At 33.8% G+C, this 12,096-nt stretch overlaps 1 long non-coding RNA gene across 3 annotated transcripts; it reads right to left on the bottom strand.

The window, feature by feature from the left end:
• Positions 1–11,050, bottom strand: LOC132718203 (uncharacterized). 3 transcript variants are annotated; one of them, XR_009624058.1, is made up of 6 exons: positions 6,978–11,047; positions 6,317–6,490; positions 5,654–5,827; positions 4,992–5,165; positions 1,504–2,929; positions 1–1,144 (listed from the first exon to the last, which is right to left on the bottom strand). It is a non-coding gene; the product is annotated as an uncharacterized LOC132718203 (long non-coding RNA). The 3 variants fall into 3 exon arrangements; XR_009624057.1 differs by lacking the exon at positions 1–1,144 and having other exon boundaries at positions 1,504–2,440; positions 2,799–2,929; positions 6,978–11,050; XR_009624056.1 differs by lacking the exon at positions 1–1,144 and having other exon boundaries at positions 6,978–11,049.
• Positions 11,051–12,096: the final 1,046 nt, after the last annotated feature.

Here is a 12,096-nt window from a genome sequence, read left to right as displayed (position 1 = left end):
TTATGCCAAGTAGTTAAAAAAGTTGATTGGTCAACTAGGAAAAGCCATGGCTTATGATCATCAAATGAGGTGGTCAGGTTGGTAAGGACTTGCAGATTGATTAAGGTCAAGTCAAAGGTCAATATAAAATTGAGCTGAAATAGAAAAAAAATCAATTAGAATAACTGCATTGTCTGCACTTCCACATCATGGTAGAACTATGAATGGGAGGAGCAGACAATCAACAATCATTGACTTTCTACAGTCAAGAAAAGCCAATTGTTTCAAATCTATTTCATTTATATTTTCACATGTCTGATCTTTGCACCACCAAATTATCTTCCATTACATTATTCATTCATTTTTTATTTCGTTATGAACTCATTTCACTTTCAAATTTCATTCATAAATTCCTATATTATTGTTCTCCTTTTTCATTTCTTTGAAGCCGATTCAATATTTTGAAAATTCAAATTTCCATGCATTCCTCCTTTTTCAATTTATTTTCATTCATTTTTCACTTTCACATTTCCTTTTGTTATTGCTGATCTCTTGTGCTCTTCATTTATATTTCATTCATATTTCAACAGATACTTTCCATTTTTCACTATCTTTATATTTTCACTTTCAAATTTCTTCATTCAACTCTTCATAATATCTATATTATTTACATTATTGTTCTCAATTTTTTTAAAAATTCAAATTTTCATGCATTACTTCCTTTTTCAATTTATTTTCATTCATTTTCACTTTCACTTTTCGTATTTTCCTATTGCTGATTCAATTCACTTCTTTCATATTTCAACAGATACTTTCCATTTCATTTTTCACTAATTTTCACTGCAGTAAACTTCCATGTCCAGTTTTCATTAATGACTTCATGTCATCCACCAGGGATCATTTCACAATTCACAATGTTACTTTCAATAATGTTTACTCTTAACTTTCATATACACAATTTCAATTTCATCTAACATAGTATGTTGTTCATAATATCATTCCTCTATTATAAATACAATATAACATTTTTTAAATAATTTTACCTTTCTGTTCTGTACTTGCCTTGCCTTAACAAAACAACATTCCAATCTCATCCACACATCCATCCATCAACACCATGTTTCATGCCATTCTTGCAAATTTGCCTCCTTGGTCTTAAGATTAACTGAAAGTTCACTTGGGTTAACAAAACAACATTCCAATCTCATTTGTCAACAAATCACATTTGTTAAAGTGCTTCTTAAGTCATATGACATCTCTCCACCTTTATTGGCAGAAAAAATATTCCCCAAAATGGACAGACAAGGGCAGGTATTGTTTGTTTGTTTGATTGGGCTTTACGTCACACCGACACAGTATAGGTCATATGGCGACGTTCCGACACAGTATAGGTCATATGGCGACGTTCCGACACAGTATAGGTCATATGGCGACGTTCCAGCTTTACCTAGTTATAGACTAGCTTTACCTAGTTGTAGACTAGCTAAAATAGATTTACCAATGAAATCAAAGAGCAAGGTTTACCGTACAATACACCGTGTCCATCTCTCTCCACACTGAAACAACTTCCAAATGTACAAATCTACCAGCACAGATGTGTACCAAGCTGTATTTCATACCATATCCTTCTTGCGAGTATATAGGCACTGGGACTCTCGAAGAATTGATAGTATCGATCAACTTTCACAATGCACGTCAAGTACTCCAATACTCTGTCACTGTTGGGCTTTAACGATCCACACGTCCATCCATCATCACCATGTTTCATGCCATTCTTGCAAATCTGCCTCCTTGGTCTTAAGATTAACTGAAATTTCACTGGGGTTAACAAAAAACATTCAAATCATATATGATATGTTGAACAAAGTCTTTTTAACTAAACAAATCACATTTGTTTTGTTGGTTCTTAAGTCATATGACATCTCCCCACCTTTATTGGCAGAAAAAATATTTCCCTAAACGGACAGACAAGGGCAGGTTTTGTTTGTTTGTTTGAATGGACTTTACGTCACACCGACACAGTATAGGTCATATACACAGTATAGGTCATATGGCGACGTTCCGACACAGTATAGGTCATATGGCGACGTTCCAGCTTTACCTAGTTATAGACTAGCTTTACCTAGTTGTAGACTAGCTAAAATAGATTTACCAATGAAATCAAAGAGCAAGGTTTACCGTACAATACACCGTGTCCATCTCTCTCCACACTGAAACAACTTCCAAATGTACAAATCTACCAGCACAGATGTGTACCAAGCTGTATTTCATACCATATCCTTCTTGCGAGTATATAGGCACTGGGACTCTCGAAGAATTGATAGTCTCAATCAACTTTCACAATGCACGTCAAGTACTCCAATACTCTGTCACTGTTGGGCTTTAACGATCCACACGTCCATCCATCATCACCATGTTTCATGCCATTCTTGCAAATCTGCCTCCTTGGTCTTAAGATTAACTGAAATTTCACTGGGGTTAACAAAACAACATTCCAATCATATTTGTTGAACAAAGTCTTTTTAACTAAACAAATCACATTTGTTTTGTTGGTTCTTAAGTCATATGGCATCTCCCCACCTTTATTGGCAGAAAAAATATTTCCCAAAACGGACAGACAAGGGCAGGTTTTGTTTGTTTGTTTGAATGGGCTTTACGTCACACCGACACAGTATAGGTCATATGGCGACGTTGTAACACAGTATAGGTCATATGACGACGTTCCGACACAGTATAGGTCATATGGCGACGTTCCAGCTTTACCTAGTTGTAGACTAGCTAAAATAGATTTACCAATGAAATCAAAGAGCAAGGTTTACCGTACAATACACCGTGTCCATCTCTCTCCACACTGAAACAACTTCCAAATGTACAAATCTACCAGCACAGATGAATAATTGATAGTCTCGATCAACAAACACTTCACCACTGTTACACAACCATCCATATTCTGAAAACATATTTAATTCCATGTGAAAGTTAGTTTTAGAGGTCGGCGGCGTACTATACAGTTTTTTCCAAAAATCTTTTTATAGTAACCCCATTTTCTGAAAATGGAAAATACCTCGCCAATATTTTATTTTTACAATATCAGTCTTCCTGTGTCATTTATATGAATAATTAAATGGAAATTTGTGTTTTAATTTGACGGCGTTGAAAGGCATGTTCAGGGAAATCATGTAAGGCTTGAAACAATTTTTATGAAGCTACCTACAACGGTCAGAAAAGGTGTTTATATTGATCGCCTATATATACAGTGTGAAACTGAATGGGTTAAAGAAAGTTTTTGGATGGATTATTGTCATTATTTTTGTGTAAATGTAAATTAACCAATAAAATCTAGGAGAACGGTATATCACGCTGTGCAATGGAATTTATTCAAATTAGCGAGGGGCCATTTGATTATTAGTAGACTTGGTGGTACATTGTTTATCCGGTATTGCACAGCTGTCAAAACATAGCATTGATCAAGGATGATCGTCAGCATTATTTTAAGATGGTTAATGTTTTTTACCGATTATTTTGTTTATTACTCTTGAAATAAGGATGCTATAGTAATGATTTACAGGGATTTGTTTTGCTTATTTTACAGCCGTTATTGGGTCATATTCCCAATTGAAAATAGTATATTACTTTCCCAATCTACAGGAAAATATTCCAAATTGAAAGTTACAAAATAAAAATATTGAATAAAGAATTCTAACATCTTTAAAAATAAGGGCTTCTTCACTGTAATAGTGCTAAAATGTTTGGAGATGCCATCCTAGACATGGATTGTTTGCATTCATTTAAACACTGCAAAATTTCAGTCATGCATTTTTTCCCAATTTTTAACAAAACAACGCTGAAATTCCCAATGTCATGAGTATGGGTCATGTTCCCAAAATCCTGGAAAAAATCCCTGATGGAACTTGTCATGCATGATGTGAGTAATGACAAAGAACAATTATCCTAAGTCTAGAGCAGATATCATTTATAATAACAAAAATATTACAAGTACTTAAACAAATATAACAATTTTCAATTAAATTTTCTAAGTTTATCAAGAGCTGTTGGAGGACAGCAATGCTCGACTATTCGATAGAGTTGTCACAAGGATGTTTCATTGAGTATAAAAAGGGGCATAAATATGTAAATAAGTAAATCAGAGTTATGGGACCTGTGCCAATCATGTTAAAAATCACAGTGAAAATGTATATTAAGTTTCATTCCATTCCTTTCAATAGTTAGGGAGATACCAGCTCACAAGCAATAAGTTAACCATGAGTTTCATCCATCAAAAAATATTTTAATGCACCAAAACTTTAATGCGGACTCCGGGGCGAGTAGGACAGCTCTCTATATACTTTGTATAGTCAATTTAAAAATCAAAATCATTGAAGGGCCATTTCTTTGATAGATATAATTGAACCCAAAAATGTTGACAAGATGCACAACTAGACTTGTAACTGATCTTTCTTGTAAAGTTTAGATGAAATTGCACCAGTAGTTTTTGAGTCGTCCGGACAAACAGTACAGAAGTACTTACATGACTTTTCCTTTGATCATTTCATTCATTTTTAGTCACACAAGGCTTAAAAGAAGACACACAATTAAAAAAAAAATAAAAAGAATCAAAGAAAATGTACCAATACCTATTATTTTCCTAGTCACCAATGTGTTTTGCACGGACAGACAGACGGAGAAGTGATCCCTATATGTCACCACTACTCTGTAGAGGCAACACAAAAAGTTACAGAACCACCAACATACCAAAAGTTAGCCTGTTAGACAACTACAACTGACAATGCCTATCAATTGTATACTTTATTCATAAGCAATATAACAAAATTGTATTTTGTAAGTAAACATAGACAGGGAATGGAATAGTCTCCAAAATGTCCGACAGGATACTCACCTCTGTATTCATTTGGCTCAAATTGCACAGGATTTCAACCAAACTTGTATTTTGATTTTATTATGATTCATTATCTTTATTATGATTTACTATAGCATCAAAGAGCAAGGTTTACCTTATGACAAGCATCTCTCCTCACACTGGAACAACTTCTTGTTGTACAAATCTGCCAGCACATAGATGTACTTTAAGCTATTCCATACCATATCCTTCTTGCGAGTATATAGGCACTGGAACTCTCGAAGAACTGATAGTCTTGTCCACTTCCACTTCATCACTCCTCCATGGTCTGAAAAATCACCAGGGTAAACAAAATAACATTCTAATTCACAAGGCTTAAAAGAAGACACACAAGTAAAACACAAAATAAAAAGAATCAAAGAAAATGTACCAATACCTATTATTTTCCTAGTCACCCATGTGTTTTGCACGGACAGACAGACGACGGAGAAGTGATCCCTATATGCCACCACTACTCTGTAGAGGCAACACAAAAGTTACAGAACCACCAACATACCAAAAGTAAGCCTGTTAGACAACTACAACTGACAATGCCTATCAAATGTATTCTTTATTCATAAGTAATATAACAAAATTGTATTTTGTAAGTAAACATAGACAAGGAATGGAATAATCTCCAAAATGTCCGACAGGATATTCACCTCTATATTCATTTGGCTCAAATTGCACAGGATTTCAACCAAACTTGTATTTTGATTTTATTATGATTCATTATCCTCATTATGATTTACTATAGCATCAAAGAGCAAGGTTTACCTTATGTCAAGCATCTCTCCTCACACTGGAACAACTTCTTGTTGTACAAATCTGCCAGCACATAGATGTACTTTAAGCTATTCCATACCATATCCTTCTTGCGAGTATATAGGCACTGGAACTCTCGAAGAACTGATAGTCTTGTCCACTTCCACTTCATCACTCCTCCATGGTCTGAAAAATACCAGGGTTTACAAAATAACATTCTAATTCACAAGGCTTAAAAGAAGACACACAAGTAAAACAGAATAAAAAGAATCAAAGAAAATGTACCAATACCTATTATTTTCCTAGTCACCCATGTGTTTTGCACGGACAGACAGACGACGGAGAAGTGATCCCTATATGTCACCACTACTCTGTAGAGGCAACACAAAAAGTTACAGAACCACCAACATACCAAAAGTTCGCCTGTTAGACAACTACAACTGACAATGCCTATCAAATGTATACTTTATTCATAAGTAATATAACAAAATTGTATTTTGTAAGTAAACATAGATAGGGAATGGAACCCAAGTCTCCAAAATGTCCGACAGGATATTCACCTCTATATTCATTTGGCTCAAATTGCACAGGATTTCAACCAAACTTGTATTTTGATTTTATTATGATTCATTATCTTTATTATGATTTACTATAGCATCAAAGAGCAAGGTTTACCTTATGTCAAGCATCTCTCCTCACACTGGAACAACTTCTTGTTGTACAAATCTGCCAGCACATAGATGTACTTTAAGCTATTCCATACCATATCCTTCTTGCGAGTATATAGGCACTGGAACTCTCGAAGAACTGATAGTCTTGTCCACTTCCACTTCTTCACTCCTCCATGGTCTGAAAAATCACCAGGGTTTACAAAATAACATTCTAATTCACAAGGCTTAAAAGAAGACACACAAGTAAAACAGAATAAAAAGAATCAAAGAAAATGTACCAATACCTATTATTTTCCTAGTCACCCATGTGTTTACAAAATAACATTCTAATCTTATAATGTTAATATTTATCATGTCTTTACAAATTACTTTTCAAATAAGCAGGTAATTATCAATATTTCATTGGTTTTATATAATATGATGACCCATACTTTATTATATGGCAGATAAAGGCCGTCAAAAGAGTTTCAGGGTGGGGCAAGTTCATGCCTAGTAGAACCACTTACCTTCCAGTCTAGCTAGCTAAAAGACTATCTCCAATAGACAATTCCTATCAACTGTTTGTTGAACTAGCTGAACTTTTTTTATCTTGTAAATAATTGATACTTTGCAGGCACAAATAAACGGTTACAAAAAAAATCCTTAAAGTATAATTTTGAAAATACCTAATTTCTCCATCATGCCAGTTTCCAACCAATGATACACATCTATCCACATCCTCACGTCTTCGCCACAATGTAGAACTAGAACACCAACATCTTCTTTCCAGGTGGTTTTCAAAAAGACAAAAAAACACAAAACATTAAAATATAGGCAAAAAAAACATTTAAAGAACCTGGCAAATAGATCTGCAATACAAAAATATAGGTATTAGAGCAAACAAATACATAATTAAACATATCAAACATAATCATAGTACACAAATTCTAAAAACACAAGTCAAATACAATACGCGAGTATAAGTATATCAAAAAACTGCGGGCGCATCACGTAGCCTGGCCAGAATCACATTTTATAACAACCATCAACAATAACTTCAACTCAACACATTACTAAATACAGGGATAACTTACATAAAGATTTTTTATAAATCGCGAGTATATATAAAAAAAACCGCGGGCGGATCACGTAGCCTGGCCAGAATCACATTTTATTACAACAACCATCAACAATAACTTCAACTCAAAACATAACTCTACAGGGGTTCAGGGATAACGTATATTAAGATTTTTTTTTTGTAAATCGTAAGCATATAAAAAAAACGCGCGCGCATCACGTAGTCTGGCCAAAATCACATTTTATAACAACAACCATCAACAATAACTTCAACTCAACACATAACTACAGGGGTTCAGGGATAACGTATATAAAGATTTTTTATAAATCGCGAGTATATCAAAAAACCGTGGGCACATCACGTAGTCTGCCCAGAATCACATTTTATAACAACAACCATCAACAATCACTTCAACTCAACACATTACTAACTACAGGGGGTACAGGGATAACTTACATATTTTTTTTTATAAATCGCGAGTATATCAAAAAACTGCGGGCGCATCACGTAGTCTGGCCAGAATCACATTTTATAACAACAACCATCAACAATCACTTAAACTCAACACATTACTTACTACAGGGATAACTTACATAAAGATTTTTTTTATAAATCGCGAGTATATAAAAAAAAACGCGGGCGGATCACGTTGCCTGGCCAGAATCACATTTTATAACAACAACCATCAACAATCACTTCAACTCAACACATTACTTACTACAGGGATAACTTACATAAAGATTTTTTTTATAAATCGCGAGTATATAAAAAAAAACGCGGGCGGATCACGTTGCCTGGCCAGAATCACATTTTATAACAACAACCCTCAACAATCACTTCAACTCAACACATTACTAACTACAGGGGGTACAGGGATAACTTACATAAAGATTTTTTATAAATCGCGAGTATATCAAAAAACCATGGGCGGATCACGTAGCCTGGCCAGAATCACATTTTATTACAACAACCATCAACAATAACTTCAACTCAAAACATAACTACAGGGGTTCAGGGATAACGTATATAAAGATTTTTTTTGTAAATCGTAAGTATATCAAAAAAACGCGCGCGCATCACGTAGTCTGGCCAAAATCACATTTTATAACAACCATCAACAATGACTTCAACTCAACTCATAAGAACATATATAAAGATTTTTTTATAAATCGTGAGTATATCAAAAAAAAACGCGGGCGCATCACATAGTTTGGCTAAAATCACATTTTATAACAACAACCATCAACACTAACTTCAACTCAACACAATACTAACTACAGGAATAACATATATAAAGACTTTTTTATAAATCGCGAGTATAAAATTATCAAAAAACCGGGCGCATCACGTAGTCTGGCCAAAATCCCATTTTATAATAATCATCAACAATAACTTCTACTCAACACATTACTAACTACAGGGATAACATAATTATATAAAGATTTTTTTTTAAAATCGCGAGTATATAAAAAGAAAACCGCGGGCGCATCACGTAGTCTGGCCAAAATCCCATTTTATAATAATCATCAACAATAACTTCTACTCAACACATTACTAACTACAGGGATAACATAATTATATAAAGATTTTTTTTTTTTTAAAAAATCGCGAGTATATAAAGAAAACCGCAGGCGCATCACGTAGTCTGGCCAAATCAAATTTTATAACAAACCATCAACAATAACTTCAACTCAACACATAACCAACTACAGGGGGTACAGGATTAACTTACATAAAAAAAATTTATAAATCGCGAGTATATCAACAAAAAAACGCAGTCATATCACGTAGCCTGGCCAGAATCACATTTTATAACAACCATCAACAATAACTTCAACTCGACACATTACCAACTACAGGGGGTACAGGAATAACTTACATAAAGTTTTTTTATAAATCGCGAGTATATCAAAAAACCGTGGGCACATCACGTAGTCTGGCCAAATCACATTTTATAACAACCATCAACAATCACTTCAACTCAACTCATAACATACATATTTAAAGATATTTTATAAATCGCGAGTACATGGAAAAATAGCATACATAAAGAACAATATAAACGATCAAATACAAAAGTTGTAAAATATTATCACACTTACTCTATTAACAAAGAACGTCTTCTCGGCGCGAGTTTCCCACCAAAAATGAACTGTTAGCTCAAATGATCACGTGGTCTGTAATCTGTGAAGCGGAAAATTCGGCATTTTCCGCCGTGCTTCTCAACTCTGACCTTTTCAGTATTGAAATATTGTTGGCCAATATTGGCCTGAGACATTTGAATATTCAATGACCTTTTATCGGCAATCATCGGAATCCGGCATTCAAATAATTATGATCGAGAATGGGAAATCTTAATTTATAAGTACATAGGGGTGGCAGGATAAAGCCATATACGAAAATGCACGAACAGAAAAAACATATGGCCTGTTAGAGTAGTGATTAAGGTCCTTGTTTCGCATGCGGAAGGTCGTAAGCTCAAATCCCACAATTGGTGAAACTTTTATTAGCCCTTTGAATTAAATTATTCTATTTTTGTTTTACTTTTTAATTTATTGATTTTTTTATATTTTTTTGAATTATTAATAATCATTATTTTATATATTTTTCCATGTATTTCATATACGAGAATGATATAGCTTATTATGTATGGTGGCTGAGTTGGTACACTTTGCGCGTTGCGTTGTCGATAGCGACAACACAACGTTTATCGTTATCGTCTTTTCGTCTTGTCGCTAGCGGAATGCATCAAACGGCGCGTTGTCGCACTGTCGTCTTGTCGCTTGGCTTGTAAGCCAATCCTTTGATTTGAGCGACATCGCGACAACACGCCGCACGACAACGCGCCGTTTGGCGTGCTTCACTAGCGACAAGACGAAAGTAACTAATATATGTAGTAGATATAAGCCGAAAACTGTCCAATATGTCAAATACTGAATTTCATGAGGCGCGTAGCGCCGAGGGGAATTCAATATTTTACTTATTGGTCAGTTTGAGGCTTATATCTTACTTAAATTACTTCTGTGACGTCATTCCTTTGTTCTGACCGTACTGTATTTTTAATACAGTACACGTAGGTGTCCAATATTAACGTGTAAGTCCAATATTAATTGTGTAACACATTAATATGAAAGAAGCTTCAATGACCACAGGATTTTGTGGAAAATCATCAAAATTAAAGAAAGAATAAAAGATTAAATAAAATGTAAGTTAACACGAGTAATGCAACGTTTTTCCTTTGCCCATTACGTATTTTACAGAATTTTACTAAAAGAACAATAATTGTTATCTGTCGATGATTTCTTTGCTCATTTCACGAATTCTATTTTCAGGCCTACTGGTTTTCGATCTCCAAGCTCTTAAAATTATATTACCGTTTACGCTTCCGTAGTGAAAGTCAGTTAAGATATGATTTTAATGGGATTGTTAATTCTTGCCTGTTGTCCGTTTTTTCTTTTTACATGTATTTTAATTGACAATTATACTTGATTTGATTCATTGTATGTACGTACTGTTTCAGTAAGGTCAACTTTTCAAATAAGTGTAATGATCAGCTTTTCAGATAGATGAACTTATAGAGAAAATAAATTCATCTTTTCAAAACAAAAGCTGTTATATTTGATTACATATATGTTTGACTTATATAAACGATTCCAGACCCCTGTGGTATGACAAATATCAATTCAAAAATAAGAAAATCTCATTTCGTTGCGTATATATCCAAAATTAACCCTAATGGTCATTTTAACACAACATTTTACATCTGTGATAGCTGTAGTCATATGAAAAATAAAAATATCATTTTTAACACTTAATGGTCAGTAAAAATCCTTCCTAAAAGTAATAAAATAGAGAAAATAAGAATCCATAAAGTCATCTCAGTCAAGCATTCAAAATATCCAAGATTTAACACAAATTTGAAAACTTTTATTTTTACTATTTCTTGTAAATATCTCCAATGTACAAATTTATGTAAATGTATGTGTGTAAATCCAACATTTTGTGTAACTGGTTTATTTTGTGTGTTATCATCGTGTTCATGTACATAATTGGTCTTATTTCAAAACACGAAATTTTCATGCTTCGGACATTTTGTTATTTTAGAGGCTCTCTATAGGGTTTTGCAGGTAAGAAAAAATAATTACTAAAGCATAAAATTGTACATTTCTAGCACAAGAAACATAATGTCTAATTTTTCGATGGATAACATGATATTTGATAGTAAAAGTAGTAATTTAAAGTTATATATATCTATAATTATTGATAGTTAAATAACGATATCAACATACAATTAAGCAAGACACACACAGCAGAAAGCATAATGTGCATGTAAGAAAGCAAGATGTAAAAGTCAGAATGCAAGATGTACAAGTCAGAATCTGGGACATACGATAAGTATAGTATGTCCCAGTCAGAATGCAAGATGTACAAGTTAGAAAGCACGATGTAACGTAAGAAAGCAAGATGTAATTTTTGCGTTAATACCCTTCCATACAGATGTGAAGCATAACACCAGATGTGACTGTAAATATAGGTCAATCGCAGGGTATGTTTTCATCTTTTTAAACATTTAAATAAAATTCAATTCTTTTTTTAAGAAAATCGAAATGTGATTCTACCCTCCTGACTCCTCTATATTACCCATTTTTGTTTTGGATTTCTATGCAGTCTTCATCGAGATATTCTTTCCGTCGTGGGTGCTGGTGTGTCCAAAACATGCAATGTGA

Source organism: Ruditapes philippinarum, unplaced genomic scaffold (assembly GCF_026571515.1).
Source record: "Ruditapes philippinarum isolate M1 unplaced genomic scaffold, ASM2657151v2 ctg143_1_1_1_1, whole genome shotgun sequence".
Lineage (NCBI taxonomy): Eukaryota > Metazoa > Mollusca > Bivalvia > Venerida > Veneridae > Ruditapes > Ruditapes philippinarum.
The sequence above is the reverse complement of the archived record's forward strand: the minus strand, read 5'-3'. Positions and strand labels throughout refer to the sequence as shown.